The following is a 21,177-nucleotide window of genomic DNA, read 5'->3' as shown; positions in this document are numbered from 1 at the left end:
ATTCAAGATGGAAAAAAGGCCTAGTGTGGTGGTGCATGCATGAGGCTGAAGCAGGAGGATGCCAGAGATTCAAGGCCAGCTTGGGCTGCAGTGAGTGCACAGCTAGCCTGAACTACACAGCGAGAACCTGACTCAAAAGAATAATAAAATAACAAAATTTAAAAATTGTTTAAATATAAAAAACTGAAACTAGAGCAGGGGAATAGCTCAGAAGTACAGCAAGCATGTCTTTAGTATATGCAAGATCCTGGGTTCAATCTCAGCTTCCCAAAACAAATGAAAAAACAATAGAACCATAAAAGTGCTGGAAAATCCTGGACAACTAAAAAGTAACATTATTGTAGGGAACGCTTTTTTCTCTTTATTTATTGTCAATCCAAAGACCTTACACTAAGCATCTGGTAAATCCATCTGCATGGAAAAATGTAATATAATTCAAGTTAAAAGATGAACAATAAACTGGGAACAACTGTAATTCACAGATAAGGGACAAGGGACTTTCCCCCCCTATATATGAGGCAACACAACTTGATACCTAAGAGCCCAATAGCAAAGGATATAAACAATTCACTGAAGTAAACGGTTCTCACAGACTCATGAAACCATACTCAGTCTCAAAAAAAAATGTGTATATATATATATACACACACACACACACACACACACACACACACGATAAATAAAAACCACTTTAGATACCACTTTTCACTTAATAATTTGTTCAAGCGTTTCATAACTCACTGTGTTGGCAGGAATGAAGAGACACAGGTCCTTCTAAGGAAGCCATTCAGCACAATATCTACTACAAGTGCAAATACACACACCTTTTCACCTGGTAATTCCACACTTACCACATGTCATTATCACATGGGAGCAACAGGTACAAAGCTATTTCTTGAGGCACTGGGCAAAACCAACAGCAAGCTGATTAAACAAAATATTAAGTATCGACTTTTTAAAAATACTATGCTGCTGAACTGAAATGATAAAAGTGCACTATGGGGAAACTGTACTATAGAATAAAGCCTTAAGACACAGGGCTACATGAAAACAGCAAGCTGCATAACAACACATTAAGAATGTGCTCGCCCACTGTTTTAAAAGATAACGTGATTCCTCTCTTTCACACAGACACACGCCCTCTTAAACCTCTTACACATGTGCAGTGTCTCTGAAGGAGGACCAGCAGCGGCCGGTGCTGTCCACCAACTCCCACCTGTAGTTGGACATCACCCTGCAGTCTCACTCCCTGGGGAAAATCTGCCTCATTGACAGGGTCAGGAATTCCTTCAGGAATTCAGCATTTTTCAGGTTTTCTCACTAACAGTGTAATTTTTAATCATTCTAAAATGATGAGGATCACAATATAAAATCAGAATCCCTAGTACTCTGTGTTTTCCAAAACCTCACTCTCCTGAGACAGTCAGGAATCGGTGTGGATCTGCACAGACAACTTAGCTAAAAGCCACCTGAATAGGAAACTGACCTAATGTATTAAAAAACAATAGCGCTGGGTATATCTGCACACTCCTGTAATCCCAGCACTTGGGAGGCTGAGACAGGAGGACTGTTGCAGGTTCGAGACTAGCCTGAGCTACAAGTGATTCTCCTGCTTCAACCTCCCGAGTGCTGGGACTACAGGCATGCATCGCCATGCTTGGTTCAGTCCTGTGGATTTTTATAATCATCTGTGCATCAGAACTTGCAAAGATTGCCCAAATACAAAGAGTTTTCTCAGGCCAGGGATTTAGCTCAGTGGCATAAGTTCCTGCCTGGCAAGCAGGAGGTAGTGATTTAAGCCCCGGTACCCTTCCCTCCCACAAAAAGAGTCTTCTCCAAAAATTTCAAGCAAAATTGAAGTTCCAAGAGAATGTTTGCTTTCTAGCTTTGGGTACCTCCTGCAACTATCTGCATGTGAAAAGAAAGCAGTAAGATCAGTTCTTCTGTGTCCAGGCTGAATACCCTAAAAAGAATGTAAGCCTTTCAAGTTTTAGCTAACAATTCCTTTCACAGAACTGTGACAAGAAACATTTCAAAGGAGATTCTGTCAGAAATTAAGGGCCTTAGATTTAAGAAGCAAGAGTTGAGGATGACTAAGCAAAACAGACAATAGTGGCTTATAAATTTGTTAATGCTTACTTAAATGCAATTCAAAAAGAAACTTATAGAGCATCCCCAAAATATCTGTTTCAGAGCCTTGATCAGACCAGCAAGCAACATTAAGACCTGAAACTGGTGCTAACCAACCAAAGCAAAAAGAAAAGCAGCTGTAAGCTAAGACAAAGTTCAATGATAAAACCACTTTTTTTCCTTTGTAGACTGGATTTCAAACCTTCCCAAAAGTTATTTGAAGGTTCTAACTGAAAAAGGCTGAGTTACTGTACAAAAGAGAAAAAATTCATTAATGAAGTGAAGCATTAGGTAGGAAGAGAGGGTTGTATTATTATAGCAACATACTGAAAAGAATCACCATCACACTGAACATAAAATGTATTTCCCTGGCATTCTGGAAGCCAAAGCACAGAAGGAAATATGATGAGTCATGTGACTTTTATAACAGGGCCGGGGAGGGGTTCCCCGATTACCAGCACTGAAGGCACACTTCCTAACAGTGAACTGAAACACACTTCTTCACATGAGGGATTCTGAAGAGCGTAGCCTATGTCGACTGTTCATTCAGCGGCAAATACATCTGTAAGGCCTTCTATGATTCTAGGCTCTGTTCAAGCAGCTCGATGGATATTCAAACGCAACACAAAAATTACATAATGCATTATTTTCAACTTGTGCCATGGGGGAAAAAAACAGGCCAAGTTGGTAAAGGGGGACGTAGAGTGCGAGGGGAAGGTAAACCGTAAGTGTGAGCAGTCACAGCACTGAGATGGCATTGCCAAGCAAGGAGCTGGAGGACAGAGAGCGCTCCACAGAGGAAAGGCTGGGGCAAAGCTCTAAGGAGAAGCACTCAGGTGCAGCCGGGGAGGAGCTAATGGGGCGGAGCCCAGGTGGTCCGGTTGGAGAGGCACAAGGAACCAGGTCAGGAGGATCACTGAGGTCACTTCTGTGGAAGACAAGACAGGTTTGAATAGCAAAGTAGCACAATCTGGCTTTTGTTTTTTAAGAATCACTGCCCGGAATGACTCCAAGGGTAGAAGCAGGAGACCAGCTGTGAAGTTTCCGCAATAATACAGGAAACACAAAACATGGTACCAGGGAGGGAGAAGAAGGCAGATTCTCTGTATTTTGATGGTGCAGTCCACAGGAGCTCCTCCTAGACTGGATCCCAGATATGCATGAAAGGGGAGCGAGGACAATACAGAGGCTCTACATTTTGCTATCACCCCAGAAGACTTCAGGAAGGAGGAGCTGTGTGGGTCGGGGAGTACAGGCCCAATGAGGAATTCCATTTTGGTCATGTGGAATTTGAGGTGGGTCAGGCATCAAGGTGCTAACTGGATGTGCAACAGGATGAGGCCACCATGAGAGTATCTACACCAAGGGAGGAAGACAGAGCTGAGAGCCCACAGCACCCCCACCACCACCACCAGCAGCAGCAAAATTTACGCAGAGGAAGATGTAAGCAGAAAAGTGGCCAGTGGGCCAGGAGGACAGCCGGGAGGTACAGAAGATTTTTAACATGACCACACATTATTACTGCTCTTATTCATCCATAAAAGCAAAAGGCAAAGTCATAACCCAAAGTTCAGGGAAGTAGTGTCTAGCAAAGTGGTAGCCAACAGCACAGGTGGTTCACTTTCGGCCATTTTGGGCTTGATTTCCAGTAGCCTCAGCACCGAGAGGGCCAGTGAAGTGAAAGCCCGAGACTGGGGTCAGGCAGCCACACTACACCGCCCCCAAAGAGCACACTGAACTCTGGAGAGTGAGTTGGGCTGGATGCAGAAGTAACTTAGCAGAAATACCAACTCCAGTGCAAGATCCATCCTGCAGAACTGGCCAGTCTGGTGTTTGCCTTCTGCCCACTCACTCCAACCCCAGGTCCAGGGCCTAAGAAGATGGCCCAAGGTCACTGAGAGCCCCCTCCCCATTAGCAAAAGGGCTCAGAAAGGGAGGCACGGGAAAGATTATCTACCTGCATGTGTGTGCACGCATAGGTGTGTGTGCCTGTGCATGTGTGTGCACACTTCAATCACACAGGGCGCTCCTAAAATTTTAAGTGCATGAAGTTGCCCAAATATATGTATTTATCCTCAACCTTGTTCCAAAAATGCTTGAGGCAATTTTCAAAACTAGATGTAATTACATTTGTCTTAATTTAAAAAATAATGGAAAAAACTAAATTTAGAACAAGCAGAAAATGTATTAAGTAGTAAAATGGTACCTAAATTGGCTAATAAAAGTAGCTAGCAGGATGGTTTTTTTTTTTTTAACAGCAGGATATAAATTTGGTCAAAGCAACACAGAAATCACAATCTCTTACAAGACTCACATCATTCAATAAATCTTCAATAAACCAAGTATTTTCCCAAGAAACATCCCAGAATGTCTTAGGCCTACAGGAACTTTTCTAATGATTCTCAAAAACAGGGTGGCTAAGACATGCAAAATACATGGCCATATCTGAAGGTTTGCTGTTACTGCTTCTAGAACTATTCCCTATTCTCTAGTAATATACAGTGAAGATATCATACATGCTAATTCAATGAGAGAAAGTAGAGGGAAAGAGAATGCAGCACTTCTCATACCCAATACTCTAAAAGCTAATATGTAAAACCCTTCTGAGCTTTGCAAATGAACCCTACTCCCCACAAAACAAGGTTTCACAGCTTTGGGGACCGGTCACAAGCACAGCATTGTGTGTCCCCAGGGGAGGGTTAGTCCATTTTAGAAGTGAACCAAGCAAAAGAGTTTTCAACCCTCTCACGAAAATTACAGAACTTTTCCAAGACTCCTCCCCAAATAGATACAGCCCCCAACTTCAACAGATCTACATCCAATGTGTGCGAGAAGCTGCAGGAATGGCCATGATGCCCCTCAACAGACTTCTGCATCTCCCCAACATGGAGACTCCAAATTCTGTATATTGCATCATGGTCAGCATGACTGGCCATCTTTCTTCAAATGACAATGTCGTGCTTCTTAAATGACAAGACAAAAATTCCCTAGTAAGAATATCAGCAACAGCTCAGCAATTTTACTTTTTAAAGAGAAGTACTGGGCCCTAATAAATTTTGTTTTCAACAGGTCTCATTTCTGCTCTTCTTGATAGTTCTGTTACTTTTAACTGGCCACTAAAATCAGATTAAATTCAGGCAATTAAACAAAAATTAGCTGGTCAATAAAATAGTAGCACATAGCCACAAACAAGAAGAAATGTGATTTCTTGACTAAAATATAGATCTAGAATCTTGAGAAACAATGGATGGATAGTTACCAAATTGTAGGTACAGCTTTCCAACTCATAAAAGATTAATCAGTTCTATCCAAAAAAGCAGACCTTGCTTTCCATATCTAGACAGATTTCTGAGGCATAACCTTTTCAAAATAAAATCCAAAGTACAGACTTAATCAATTTTTAAAAACTGTGAGGTGGTATAAAGGCCATTAAACCTCTTTGAATGAAACAGTTTTCCAACATGGTGGATTATATTATTTCCAATTATTTGCTGCCCTCCCTGGAAGATTATATCCCTCCCCATGTTCATGTGACCATGTTTGCAGATAAAAGAACTAATTACACTTTCCTAACCCATGATTGGCAGGCTTAATAATGTAAGAGTTGTTTCAGCCAATTAAATATAAGTAGAAGTGACAGACAAGCAGGAACATTAATTGCCAGAAATGGACTGGCCATTTCCTTCGTAGTCCTCTGACATACGAGTATGTCTCAAAATGGGATAGTTCACTCAATGTGATCTAAAATAAAGACCTGCCCAGTATATCGGCACACCCCTGTAATCCCAGCTACTTGAGAGGCTGAGGCAGGCTGATCACAGGTTTGAGCCCAGCCTAAGGCCAGTCCTGCCTCAAAATAAAATTAAAACATCTATGAATGTAGCTCAGAGTTAGAGTATTTCCCTAACAAGACCCTGGGTCTAATTCCCAGAACCTCTGTGGCAGAACCCTGGCCACTGTGTAGTGTAAACAAAACTGAAAAGTGTTCTAAATCACTGAGCATAATCTAGTGTAAGGTATTTTGAAACCTTTTAATGATCAATGGGTTGATTAATGCCTAAAATGATCTGAAGGTGCCAGACAGATGTATTGTTCTTATTGCTGGCAAATTTTCAGGCTAACATTTGCATACCAAATACAGTAAAATGAAAATAGCTTCTAACTTTTTCTAATTCAAGTTTTTACTTTACAAAGACAAGCAAACTCTGGGGAAGCAGGAACTTTTGAGATACTTGTTTGGCTGACCTTCAGAAGACCTTGATGAGAACAATAGTAAGTTCAGAGGAGACAAGGTCCAGCAGCTCACGCTTCTAATTAATGTCTAATGGGAGGGGAGGGGCTGAAACAAAGATCAAGGTTATCTGTGTAAAAAATGGTAGACCAGACTGCTGGAAAAATAAGGAAATATTCTCTGGGGTTTTTATGGGACACAGAAATCATTTTTTAAGTCCCAGGGTTTGGTTTGTTTAGCTTTTTAGCACTAGTGTTTCCAAAACTTAATGATGTGAATAGTCTTTCAGATGATCAATTACAACAGTGCTACGAAAATTTCTAGATCTATCCAACTTTTTTCCCAGAAGCCAAAGAAAAATAAAATCCAAAGTTATGCCTCTTTTCATAGCTATTTTCACAAAAATACACATGAACTCACTTAAAAATCTAATTCTTAAAGGAAAAATACTCCACAGCATCTCTTACAAGTCTGTGGTAAATCCTGACAAGCTGGAAGTCTACAGAAATCCAGCATTTCCTATAATTAAACAGATTTTCATCTGCAGGGGTCACAATGTGAATGGGGGCACACAGTGTAAGTACCTAGGGAAAGATCGAGGGGCAATGCTGAGAAACTACAGGCACAGAGCAGCAAGGCACTGCTCACCCAAAAGAGTCAAGCCTTGAAAAGTCTGGCAGCTGGGGCCCAGCTTTCCTTATCAGAATTAGCAAGATTTCAAGTGCTGTCAGGAAGGCTATGTAAACTGCTACATCTAGACCAATGTACAGAATTTTCTACAATTTGATACAAAGGGTTAAGACTAGAAGGTCTGAATCTTCATTCATCTAGAAAACTATTCCGCAACTCCAAATTGTACAAGGTCACAGTTATTTATACTGCTGAATAAAGTTCTTAATTTTAGTAGGAATACAGCAGGCAATACTTTGTTCATGTTCTATGAGAAACAATCCAATCCAAATCACTGGATTCAGCAGAAGTTAAGGAAAGTTAAAAGAATGGGACTGGCCACTCTTTGCCTTTCCCTGTAAACTGCTAGCATAAATACAATGTTACTATGCATACCCATGTAACATGTAGCACAAATACAATGTTACTATCCTCACTTCCCCAAGCTTCAGATACAAGGAACCACCAGTTGAACCACCAATGGCACACCTACAGTTTATCAAATGCATTTACAAGTGATTCTCTGGAGACCTTACAAAGGATGAACAGTCTGTACCACAGACCCTTCCTTAGGGTCCAGTAGTTGCCTGGAGCAGGGTTCTAGGCCAGCAAGCCCACAGGTATTCCCAAGAGAGGAGATCAGAGCACCCATCCGGGATCCAGGAAGATAGCTTGTCTCTCCTCAGTCTCCCCAGTATCCAATGCCCCAACCTCAACTCCTACAGAACAATCACCTAAACAAGCTGGAATCTCTTCACCCTAAACAAGCTGGGCCACTTGCTGTGGACGTGAGGCTCAGGCATCCGGTATCTCACCAATCCTCTCAGCTCCTCCGTGCAGCAGCTCTCAGAGCTCTCATTATCTCCACGTGGCAGGCAGGAAGACTTTTGCTCAGGCAAAATCAGTTAAGAGTGGATACAGAAAGAAGACAGTACTTCTAGGCATGGGAGTTCCTACAGTGCTCAGGTCCCCTTAGCCTGCCCTTGGCTTTTATTTGTTGCCACACTTCTACGTTCTGGTCCACTGTAGCATATCTAGGGCTTCAGTCTTTTTCTGCTCCTCTGGCAGGACCACACAGGCAGCTCCTTGGAGATTTTTCTTTTTTAGTTTTACAGACAGATACTATACCTTACATTTTCCTCATCTCCTCTCCCTGCACACCCCTCCCCCCCACTCAACTCCACAAAAATTCACCAACACACACTTAACACCACAGTATAATGATACTCATGTTGGGGCTGGGGATTTAGCTTAGCGGCATAAGCACCTGCCTTGCAAGCAGGCAATCGTGAGTTCGATCCCTGGTACCGATAAAAACGAAAAAGACAAAAAAAAAAAAAAAAAATGATACTCATGTTTCTTTCCGATCCCAGAGAGGTAAATAAAACATCATACGCCAGCAGGAACTACTAAGCTTGAGACTCTTAAGACTGAAGCTCCAAACTACTGCCTTACATTTATTTGCATTGCTTACTGTTTGTTTTTGAGACAGGGTCTCACTATGTTGTCCACGCTAGACTTGAACTTATTATGCAGTCCAGGCTGCCCTCGAACTCACACCAGTCCTCTACCTCAGCCTCCAGAGTGCTCAGATTACAAGCTTATACCTGTATTGACTCTAGATCCCCTCAAGTTCACCAGTCCAATCGTAAAATGTAGGTTAGAAATGGAAAATGAAGAAGCTATACTGGATTGGGATTCCGGGGTCAAGGAGAGAGAAAGGGATGCCCAGGACGGAGCTCAGTTTGCAGGATGTGGTGGCCCCAGCCTAGCCTGAGACCCAGGGCCACCAGCCTGGTACCACAGATTTACCTCAGGACTCTAACCAAATGGGCCTCGTCAGAGGGAAGCACAGTTGTGTCCACAAATGCGATGTGAGGCCAGGGGCTCATGGACACCTTCTCCTTGACAAAGTTCCCAGGAACATGATTTACAAACCATGTAAACCCCAAGCCCCCGAGGCAGCATTTCCTCCTCTTACTATCGGAGGTGACAGAGCAGGAAGAAGTCAGTTCTTTCCTCTGCACTAAAGCTACTTTATGGTCAGCTCTGGGCTGACCTCCTCAAGGTCCCATTACTCTCTTTTGACCTCCAGAAAGTAAACCACGGGCACACCCCTCCCAGCAACAGGTGGAGCTGAGTGCTGACATAATGCCACTTCTGTTGCAAGAGCCAAGCAAGCTCCTTGGTGTGAAAGGCTGCAGTGGCAAAAGGTTTTCATGAAGACTTGCAATTTGGTCTTCCTCCTCCCTCCTGTGTCTAAACAGGAGCCTTTTGTTTTCTAAGCTGCTACAATAAACCATAAATGAAACAGTTCTTTCTCTCTTATCCTAACAACTGATCCAAACAGTCTTCACACACCGTACACCATGAGTGCAGGGACTATAACTTACAGCTCCTTCATGGTTGAGTCCACAGAGTAAAGCAAGGGTGAACAAGACAGGAACTCTGATGTCAGCTTGGCAGATGCGGTCAAACCTCACTGAACAAACCTCTTCATAACTTAAATGTTTTCATGTTAGCTGATGGAAACAGACGACTGAATCACCTGCAGGACAAGTACCACATAATGGGATCTAAACTACAGGTGATTCAGTATCGTAGGCAGATTTGATCGCCCCGGTATCCTACTGATAAAATTCATTCCACAAAATCAAAAATGCCTATGAAGGACAACCTTAGCTGCTCCCCTCCCACCTGGCCACGCCATGAAAGAGCCTGGTATTTCTCAAGCCGGTCTGCCCTGCACCTCCCACCCACATTTCTGTCATTCCTGGAGCCATGAACAGTTCTCCGATCCAATTCTGGAAGCACGATTCTTCCTCTTCCTATCCCCACTCCAGTAAAGACACAGCAGAACGCAACCAGGTCCACATGATCTCACTAGGGACCCGAGCCTTGAATTTGTTCAACTTTAAATGAGTAAAAACCATATACAAAAAATTTCATCAGCTGCTTCTCCCAATTGTTCCTGAAAGCATGCCAGGGCTGAGAAACTTTGTGCTGAAGTAAGCAAACCGCAATCATTTCTCTCCCAACCCTCTGTCCTTGATAAGGATTCAGCCCTCCTCCTACTCCTGAATTATAATTGTGGAAAGAGTTTGAAGTGTGATATCTCCAGAGGCAAAGAACTCTTATTCTGCCCTCAAGGTCAGAAGCTTAAATTCGCCAAAAGCCTCCAGGTTATATAATCCAGAATTTAATCTCCACCAAGTATAAACAGTACCCAAAATTACCTTATAGGTATTTAAGACCACAAAATACCTATTTCTCCCCACCACAAAAACAAAACAAAAAAAAAAAAAAAACACCAGGGTCTTACTGTGTATTCCAGGCTGGCCTCAAACTTGCGACAATCCTCTTGCCTCGGCCTCCCAAGTGCTGGGATTGTAAGCATGTGCCGCCACACCTGGCAGGCACCTGTTTCTTGCTCAGGGGCTTCTAATAATATTGAAGGCGGGAGGAACCATATAACCAGGATAAATACAAAGCTAGCTGAGAGTTGCATATGATATTCTCGAAAAACTACACAATTCTTGGGGGGGGGGGTTGGTTTTGGTTCTTTTGATTTTTTTGAGACAGATTCTTGCTATGTAGTTCATGCTGGCCTTGAACTCACTGTGTAGCCTAGGCTGGTCTCAACTAGCAGCTATTCCTCTTGCCTCAGCCTCCCGATTTACAGGTGTGTGCCACCATGCCCAGCTCTAAAACAGTATGCAATTCTTAAGAATCAACTGAAAAGACAAAATAGGTGCTCTAATGAGAACCTGAAAGGCGGAATTTCAAAAGACCAACAGGAGTAAATCAAAACATTCCCAAGTATGCCAAACAATGGCTGTTTCGTAGAAGCTACTAACTTCATTTTCAAAGAAACACCAAAACTTAGAGCTCTGCCCTTGAAACTTCACAAGAAACAATCCTCCGCTGACAATCCCTTTGTATCCCCCTTAAAACAAGATCTCCAATTTTCATTTATACTTTCATGTGGAAATGTGATCCTGGCTAACTTCAGAGGATGACTCAGACCACTTCCCCTATAAAAAATGTCACAGGGAAAGGCAAAAATCAATAGGCTGGTTTAACAAATTAGCAAAGGTGAAAACACCACGAGTAAAATTTCAGCTGTCAAGCATACTGAGCACCTAAATCCTCAGAATTGGTAGCTTCTTTGCAGATTTATGCTCTTTATTAAATACAAATCCCTTGAACTATCCAATAGAAGAAAAAAAAACTACAAGTGAATTTTATAACATAAATAGAAGTCCTGCATCAGTTAATTAACTCACAGAAAGTCTCTAGATGAATACTGAGCTGACTTAGCTTTTCTATTCACTGTGCTAAAATGCACAGTGAAGTGCTTATCTTCATTAGTCATCTGCAGAAGTCAATAAGACATTTACAAGATTAGCACCAGGAAGAATGACGAGCAACTGGAACTCACCTACTGCTGTTGACAGTATAAATCAATGAAACCACTTTGGCTGTATCTATGTCAGCTTAAAAGCATGGTGCAACAACAATTCTACTGCTAGATATGTATCTAAATTAATCGTGCATACATAGTTACTAGAAAACACACACAAAATTGCCCATGACAGTATCATTCACTTGAAGAGTCCAATGATGGAAACAACCCTGTGTATATCTACAGTTAGATAAACAGCTGACAGTTAACACAATGGAAGACTGTAACAATAAGGATACACAACCCATAACCACATGTAACAAAATAGATCAGGTCCAGAGAGGAAAGTAAAGCACAGAAAGGCACATACTTGGTAATACCAGGTACATAAAGTTTAAACACCAATAAAAAGTAATTTAGGATATAGAAGAGTAGTAACTGGAAGGGGGCACAGTATAAAGCTGACTGGCTTGGTCTATGACTCCCGGGAAGGAGAAATGAAGTATTCGGCAGAAAAGTGAGATGAACATCTCCTAACAGGGATACTCTCATTCCTAAGAGAACTGTTCTTTTTAAGAAAGGACAGGTCTGTTGAGATGAACACTAAAATAGAAGAGAAAGAGGAAGTGCAGGAGAGGAAGAAAGTTGGAAAATATTCAGGCTTGATTTCTACTTTCACTCTGATTTCTTTAAATATGTTTCTCCAAGCTAAAGAGTAAACCAGTCAGTAATATCAAGAGAAATATGAACCCATTTAGTCAAACATGTAACATTTAATCGAAAAGTACAAATTTGCATTCTTCCGGATAATCAAGCCAAAAACTATACTTAAAATATATTAAACAGGTTTTATCTGCAATATGTAGTAACTACAAACTGTAAATCAACAAGTGAACTACTTATGCACTCCTCAGGGACTCAGATAATATAAAGGGATTAGCATGAGTCTTGTGAGAGTTAAACTAAACCCCACTGCTCCATTCCATTAACTAAATGAATTAAAAGAGGGATAAAAAAAAAATCTATCACCAATAGATTTACAGCGTTCCGGACACTCAATAGAATATATAATTGTTCCCAATTAACTGATTGCTTTGGTGATGAAAAAAGCATGAGGATACTTATTTCTGACAGGTCTTTCTGCGTCACATCCATATACAAATACTCAGCAGTGCATTTAAGATGCTTCTTTAGTGAGAATATCATTTGCTTCCAGTGCCCATAATTTAAATGCCAAGCACAAAGAAGGAAAAAGCAAACAGGTATGAACTTAAAAGACAAAGAGAAGAAACAGGCTGTCAGATTGTACCACTTGCTATGTCCATGAAGAGAACATAATTCAGGTAATCACATCTCTCAGATGGAGTGTTTGCAAGAGCCTCTTTGGCAGGCTTCTCCCATTCAAATCTGATGTTTTCCTCTACTGTCCCTCCCACACACACACCCTCCGCCACCTTTCCTTTCCATATCTCTACAGCCTTGTAAGAATGGAATGCTTTACTTAAAATTATAGAGATACCTAAGAAAAAATAATACCAATGAAAGCTGTAAAGTGGGCATGGTGGACCCTACCTGTAATCCCGGCACTCAAGAGGACCAAAGCAGGAGGATTTCAAGTTCAAGGCCAGCCTGGGCAACACAAAATTCAAAAAAAGAAACAATCAGAGGCAGAAGGGAGAAGAGCAAGGAGAGGTGTGAGGTTCTATCAACTAGCAGGGTATAATAACAGATATTGTCAGAATTATAAAATGTAATATGGATGGTACAAGTCTACAGAGACGGCTGCAGCCAGGCACGGTGCCACATGCCTGCAATCCCAGTACTTTGGGAGGCTGAGCCCAGCCTGGGCAACTCAGACAGAACCCTTCTTGAAACAGAAAATTAAAAAGGGCCTATGGATATAGCTCCATGTAAAGGCCCTGGGTTTAGTCTCAGTTAAAAAAAAAAAAATGAAGCTTCCAGCTGGTTGGTCTGAGGTATTCACCACAGAATGCAATAGTTAATTTTAGTCAACTTGGAGGCTGTTTTTCGATTGAACCAAGGGCCTTTGCACCAGCTACTCCCTGGCCTATTTATTTATTTAGAGACAGGGCTTCCTCAAAATGTCATTTCCCAGGCTGAGGTCAAATCTTCAATCGTCCTCCCTGCCTCAGCTTCCCAGAGTGCTGGGATATAGGCATGTGCCACTATCTGGCCCATACTGCAAATTTTAAACTGGCTGGTCTCCAAAATTCCTTATTATGGAGAAAAAACTACGCACACAAACAAACACATACACCAACCATACTGACTGTTCTCTGCAGTTTTCTCCCTAATATCTAAGGGAAGCCTGATGCCAAAAATCCACCTGCCTGGGGCCACTACATTTATGTCACCATAAGGACAGATGAAGTCCCCATGTGAACACATAATAGTCGACCCTGAGCCCACCAGCACCACAACACAAGACATTGGAGCACAGCGTTCTCGGACCCGGGAGAGAAGCGGACTAAAGAGGGACTTAGCCAACGTCCCAAGGAGCAGAGCAACCCATGGTCCCTGGAACAAGCATTCCAAAACACCATTAAGGTATTTAGGCTACTAAGTTTTGGGCTAATTTGTTACAGTCATAACCACCAGAAGATCTAAAAACAGAAATAGCAGTTACATTTAAAAAGAAATTGTAACTGAGCTAGAATCAGAGACTAGTGGGTCTCATTTGTTGCTTGTGTTATTCAGGTAGTGAAAACACAGAAAGTTTTAGATTCAGAAACTTAGCAAACAAGAAATAGCCAACATAGTGTACCAGTCAGCCTTGATTCTAGGCAGCTTTGAAACTGCCTCAAACAATGGCGTTGGTTTGAACTCACTGAATCTTCACAATAACCCTATTACGGAAGTTTTATTTTTAGACAGGGTCTCACTATGTTGCCCAGTTTGGCCATAAATTTGCAATCCTCCTGCCTCAGCCTCCTGAGTAGATGGGATTACATGGACACACCACCACAAGGAGTTTACTATCCTATTGTACACAGATGAAAAATAGCCTCAGGAAATTGCCAAATGTCACCCAGCAAGCAAGAGATCCTAAATTCCAATTAGGTAGTTTGGGTCCAGTGCTATAACATTTACACAAAGAACAAGTTAATGGAAATTCATTGGCAATCACAAGTCAATGGGAAAAAGGCACAGTACGATCTCAAATTGCTGTTCTCCTGAGTCTCCAAGCATGTGACCGGCCAGGCTATTGTGTGTCAAGCAGACAGCTCACTGCCTCGCTCTTCCTAAAGCTGCTGCCTAAACATGATGCCCTTTCGTCTCCACCTCCACGTATTTTTTAAAGTCCAATCTCCCTATCACCTCTCTCCTCTGCATGGATTCCTCCATCAGCTACCTTTCCAGAAAGAGCCATCCTCACCCATACTGAGTCGTTCCATCCTCTCGCCTGATTCAGTTCTATGTCATGTACCTCACCACTTACCCTTCTGCGGGTTTAGTCTCTGCATTCCCTCACAAGAGCCTCACACACCACAGAAATATAACTGTTGCTCACTGAAGTTAATCGATGCTGACTTAAGTTCGGTGGAGCAGCCTTTACATTAGGGAAATGTTCACTAAATGTTAGGGAAAGATGGACAGGAGTTAAGAGCTATAACCAGGCAGAGGAGGTCACGACCAAGCCTGCAGAACCAAATCCCATGGGCCGACTGGCACATTCAAAACAGCTTCCTCCCAAAGAGCCCCAGGGTTTTTTGTTTGTTTGTTGCCTTTATACTGTGCCAGTTATTTTTATAAAAGAAAAAAAAATGATAAGGAAGCCAATATCACTCCCACTGTCTGGAGTGGTCCATGGAGGCTCTCTCCCTGTGGACTGTTATCTTTCCCCTTGAGAAGGCGCGGGAGTCCTATACTTTCACACAGATCTGCTCTCCAGACAATTTCTAAAGATCTCCTAAGCTCAGCCCAATTCTTGCTTTCCTGTAAAACCATTTTGTGCGGGGGGGGGGGGGGGGGGTTTGAGACAGGATCTTGCCATGCAGTTAAGGATCCAGGTGAGAAAGATCTTCCCTGACCCACAGCTCAAACATTCATCATTTATTGAATAAACTAAATCCCTCTTTGAAAAAAATTTATCTGACTGGTATTTGAAATTTTGACACATAACTTCTGGACAAAAGCTACTTGATAAGATTCTTCTTGTAGTTCATAAAGCTCATGGTTTAGTACCATTAACCAAGGGTAAAGAAAAATTGCCTATGGTAAATGAGATTGAACCAAAAGTTCAACTTATGCTGTTTACAATGAAGCTATCAGGGTCAAGTTGACCATTATTTTAGAACTACAATTAAACTCTTTCAGATGCATATCCTTTGTAGGTAATCTATTTAGCAATTTAAATGTCTCTTTAACCAATTCCCTCTGAAGCTCAAAGATAACTCAGTTTTGCAGAGAACAGTCCACAGCCATAGAAAAGAAAACCTTTAGCTTACAGACATCCAACCAACAAAGGGGAAAACTTGTGCACAAAGATTATTTCTGCAACAATATACAAGGGTTAACCAAAACTATGATGGATAGTTAGATTTTTAGATTTTTTAAAAACTTATTATAAAACTGCCAAGAATAATGGGATGAGTGTGTCAGAAGTGAGTGGGAGTGGTTAGTTTATTTATTGAAACAATTTTTTTTTAGCTCAAGGCCTCATGCTTCTCAGGCAAGTGAAATAATTAAACGGGTTCACTGTATTTTTTATCATGCCTAACTGATTAAACTTTTTAATGGCAACTTCTGTCCAATAAAACATAATGGTGTGTGCTCATTACCTTATTCCTCAAATCTAGCACTTAAAATCAAAATGACTATGCAAGGTAAACGATTTGAACCAATTCAGCAGCACCACTAAAGATACTCATTAAAGATGATTTCAGAAGTGCTGCAGAAAGATGGCAGACGTGTGTTTAAAATCATGAGGAGTATTTTAAGAATTAACAGCAATGTGTTTTCTATTGTATGAATTTGTAAAAATTTAAACATTCAATGTACTGTTAGATCACATAGCCTACACTAGTAAAACTCCAAAATCTACTTTCCCAATGCTGGGACAAGCACTCTTAAATGAAAGCCACCCACAGATTTATGCAGGGATAAAATAAAAAATAAAAATGGAAGAATGAACAATATTAAGCAACAGTGTTAAAAAATACAAAAGTATCGGAATTAGAAAAAAAGTATTAGAATCATCTGAACACACAGAAAGGTGCTGAAAGTGAATACAATAGAAATAACCCTCCAGGATGAAGTAAAGAGGGGTCACCTTCTATTCTTTTGCCAAATTCCCTACAGATCTACTTCTGGAGTTTTAAGAGGCCAGGACAGAGCTCCCATACTCGGCTGGTAGAAATGCAACCTACATAAACACTTTAGAACTCTATTTGACAGCGTCTTCCAACTTGAACACTAGTCTGGAATTCAGAAATCTATCCCTGAGTACATATCCAAGCACATATGTGCCTATCAAGAATGTACTAGAATATTCATAATCACACTATTTGCAAAAACTTGAAAATTGCAGTACTCAAAAACCCTCCGACCCTAGATGTGATAGTTACTCAACTGTGTCAATTTGAGTAAGAAACACCCAGCTAAACTGGATCAGCATAGTTCTGGGTGGGGCTGAAGGAATTTACTACAGACAGAAGACCCAGCCTAGGGCAGCTGTCCCCAGACTGAAATGAAAGGGAAATGGAGGACTGGCTTCTGTGTCTTCCAAGGAGTTCCAGTCTTCGCCTTGGACACTGTCTCCTGGCCTCCAGCACAGACCCTTCCACCTCCTGATACAGACCCGCACGGGACACTACTGAGAGTGCCAGATCTCTGACCTTCCACGCCTGACTCTGCAAGCGGCCGCTGGAAGACTACCTCATACACCCTTAAACATCATGCATTAAATCTGTGTCTCCAATTAGCACTGACCAATACACCCAGAACAGGAATACTGTGATAAAGTCACACAATGAAATGACAAACAGCAATAAAAGTGACTGAACTTCAGCCACCGGCAGCAACACAGCTAAGTTATAAACAACACAGCTAAGTTGAAACAAACCACAGTGTGTGTGGTATATAAAATTTCATTCATGTATATAAGTATTAAAACACGCAAAATTCATCTATGGTTGTCATAGTGATTCCTCTAGGGGAGGGGAAAAAGTATGAGAGGATTTTCTGCAATGTTGTCAACGTTCTGCTTCTTTACCTGGGTGCAGGTTACAAGTTTATGTGAGTTTTGTGAGAATTTGTCAAGATGTACACTTACTGTATGCTTGCTATGTAGCACAATTTATTTATTTATGGGGGGTACTGGGGATCAAAGTCATGACCTCGTGCTTCCCAGGCAGGTGCTGTGCTGCTGAGTTATATCCCCAGCCCCAGTATATAGCTCAATTTTTAAAAGTTACTTAAAAAGAAAAGGTGGTTTAAGCCCACTTGCCTATATAACAGCCATAACATTTTTCCTGTAATGCAGATTTGAAACCAAGCTAATGTCTTTATATAATTGGAGGGTTGATGAGAAGTGCAATGGAGGCATAATTTGGCCAGGTTCAATTCAATGCAACTGACTTTTAAAACATGCATGAATAATCCAACAAAAGCCAGGCGAAATGCCTGTAATTTCTGAGACTCACTTTGCTGCTTCTGAACTGCTTACCTCTACAGTTCTCTAAGTCTCCTGCTCCCACAAGCACTGCTCACTCCAGTCTTTCCGCCTCACATTCCCTCTGTTTTCCCATCTCCTCCTCCCTGGTCAAAAAGGTTAACGTAGGAGAACTTTAATTCAGAGGAGTATTTGGGAGCAAATACTACAGCCCTGAAATGAACCTGGTCTTGGATGTATCAATGCCCGTGGTCTCTTTGGGGCCAGGTTGGACAAAATTTTACAGAGTACTTTTAAGGACTCCACGTATAGGTCAGGGGTAGAACATTTCCCTGGCACGCTGGAGGCCCTTGGATCCAATCCCCAGCACCCCAAAAAACCAAACATAGACCTTAACTTTTTTAGTATTCTCTTAACACCTCTCCAAAAAACATAAGCCAGAATTCACTTTTGCTGCGGGACTTCAATGAAGAGATCTGTACCTGAGGCAAATCAAGAGCATAAAACATGCCCAAATGCAACCCTGTGCCCTGGGAGATAAAATGCATTCCCAATTTCTGTATCTTTAAGGGAGGCCATTACTCCTTCACCAACAGCTCCTCCTCCTCAGCATTTTAACCTCCCCTGTAGGACTGCCCATACTTAATTTTTCTTCAATTGCCTCAGTGGCAGTGGCTTTCCCCAAACCTATTAATAGTAAAAGGAACAAAGCTAATCATCATTGCCTTCTCATTCAATCTCGGTCACAAGTGGTTAGGCTCCAAGGAGGAACAGGGATAGGGAGGAGGAAATGGGGAATGACTAAGGAAATAGAGTTGTTCTGATGGGTGATGGGAACAATCTGGGATTAATGGTGACCGAATAACTTCATAAATATCCTAAAAACCACTCACTGAATTGCACACTTACAGGGGCAAACTAATGGTAAAGGGGTAAGCACAGTACGTTTATCTGAGCATGAAGGTGTCAAATACACCCAAACCAACATCTCGAAAAAGAAATCTCTCTTTACATTTGATATTTTTATTTTATCGATAGGAAGATGTGCATTTTTCCATTTAATTTACTTGTCAAAATTTGATATAAAATAAGCCGTTAATATTTCCTGCTTTTAGTTCTCTCAAAGAATTTGTATATTATTTGTCTTCCTTTAAAAGCTTAGAAGAAGCAGGAGATTTAGCTCGGCGGCATACACTTGCCTGCCTGGCGAGCACTAGGTCATGAGTTCGATCCCCGGTATCAAAAAAAAAAAAAAAAAAAAAAGCAAGGTCTAGAAGAATTCACTGGTGGATGAGCTGAGGAATTCTTTTGTAAAAGCATTTTCCTTTTTTCCAGTTTGGGGTACTTGATTAGGACATGTTTGAGGTACATAATGATTACATGCTCCGTGAGAAGCTGATACATGCACAGGATACATCTTAATATTTTGTTCATCCTGTTCCCTTCCTCTGCCCTCCTTCCATCTAGTCTCCTTCCCTTCTGCAAAGTATCTCCTTGTTCTCTATTATCCATCTCTTTTATTTTGCTCTTCATAGTCTGGGTTTCTCATGTAAGAGAAACCATGCATACATTTCAAAATATTAAATAAACAAAATGCAATAATGCTTAACACTGAAACAGAGAAAGTTGAACGGAGAAACTAGCAAATAAATCAAGCACCATAAAAGTCAAGAATAAAGTCACTGGCTAAAAATAAGGAATCCCTGATTTCCATCTAGTTCGGAAGGGCAGGGCATGACGGTGGTCAAGGACCCGCTCGATGACAGATGTGGATGCTTTTACCTTGTTAGTCTTAGGGTTCACAGCCTGACAAAATTCATTAATTTGTAAGATGGCCTGAACTTCCGCAGAGAGCGAGTGCCGGAGGACGCCAAAGGCTATCAACGCCGGCGCACGCCAGGCCCCCACCGGGTCATCCTCGTGCAACACAGCTCTCGCTAACCCGTAGCGCCAATCACAAAGGTTACCTCTTAAAGTTCCGCGGGACCCGGGTGAAGGGGAACTGAAGGTGGCTGGGCTCCTTGTGCGTTTGCCAAAGTGACACGTAAGTGGGGACGCCCAGGAACCAAGTCCGCTTAAGGACTCGTGCACCCTCCCTAGACTTGCCACTGCAGACCCTCCCGAAACCGACACAGTACTGCGGGACTGGAAGGTCTCCCCAAACCCCAGGAATCTTAGTACCCACACCCATCCCCCACTCTCTCCACCCTGGCTGGAGCCATCTCTGAGCCGGCTGAGGCGACCCGAGGCCACCTGCCGCTCCAGAACACAGGATAAAGGGGTCTTGACCGCCACTCCCTTCGGCAGAGCACAGCACCGACTTCAACGGGAAGACGCCTCCGAGAAGAGTACTCCAAACCGTCTCGGACTAAGAAAGGGCTCAGAAGCACCCAAGGGCCGGCGCCCTCGGTTTGGTGTGGCGAGGCGCCCGCACCCGCCCGCCCGCCGGCCCGCGAGTAGTTTCCCGCTGCCCGGAGCCGGGGCGCCGCGCTCCCTCTTCCACGCCCCCGAGCTCCGCCGCCGCCGCAATGCGCGCCAACTCGGGCGCCCGCGGCGACGAAGGCAGCTCTCGGATCTCTCCCCAGAGCCGTCCAGAGGCCGCCTCGGGAGCCCGGGCGAGTAGGAGCCCGAGGGGCGGCCTCCGCCTCCGCCGCGGCAGCCGTGCGCCCAGGGCGCGCGCCAAGTTTACCAGCTCGGCGCGGGGGCGGCCGCGGTGCAGGGGGTCACAGGCCGGACGGCGCCCGGGCCCACCCCGCCAGGGAAAGGAGCTCGGCGCAACCCGGCGCCACTCACCTCCTGCCGCTCCTCCCAACCTGCGCGCCCCGCCGGCCGCGGGCTGCGCTGCTGCTGGGGGACCCGAAGGGGCGGGGCGGGGCGGGCGCAAGGGGCGGAGTCGGCCGGGCCGGCAGCGCCAGAATTAAACCCCGAGCGCGCATCGGCCGCGGGCCGCTGCGGCAGCGCCGGGAGACCGGGAGACGCCCCTAAGCCCCAGGCACCGGGACGACGGACGGTAGATGCACCCCTGAAGCGGAGCCCCGGGCGGGTCCCCGGGCCCTAGGAAGCCAGGGTTTACGCGGCGGTCCTTTGTACCCCGGAGCTCGGTGGCCC

General features: G+C 43.2%; 1 protein-coding gene across 2 annotated transcripts in view; it reads right to left on the bottom strand.

Moving 5' to 3' along the window:
- Kank1 (KN motif and ankyrin repeat domains 1) overlaps positions 1-20,878 on the bottom strand; it is a 180,767-nt gene extending 159,889 nt beyond the window's left edge. Inside the window, exon 1 of one of the 2 annotated variants that reach the window (XM_063250301.1) lies at positions 20,863-20,878. The gene's annotated coding sequence lies outside the window, so the exon portion shown is untranslated. Of the gene's footprint in view, positions 1-13,007; positions 13,025-20,862 lie in introns of those variants that run through there. The other variant, XM_063250304.1, reaches the window with a different exon arrangement.
- Between the last annotated feature and the right edge of the window lie 299 nt (positions 20,879-21,177).

The sequence above is a fragment of the Cavia porcellus genome, unplaced genomic scaffold, assembly GCF_034190915.1.
Source record: "Cavia porcellus strain 051 isolate PalLab524CR breed Dunkin Hartley unplaced genomic scaffold, mCavPor4.1 scaffold_1, whole genome shotgun sequence".
Lineage (NCBI taxonomy): Eukaryota > Metazoa > Chordata > Mammalia > Rodentia > Caviidae > Cavia > Cavia porcellus.
This window is presented reverse-complemented; position numbering and strand designations above follow the sequence as displayed.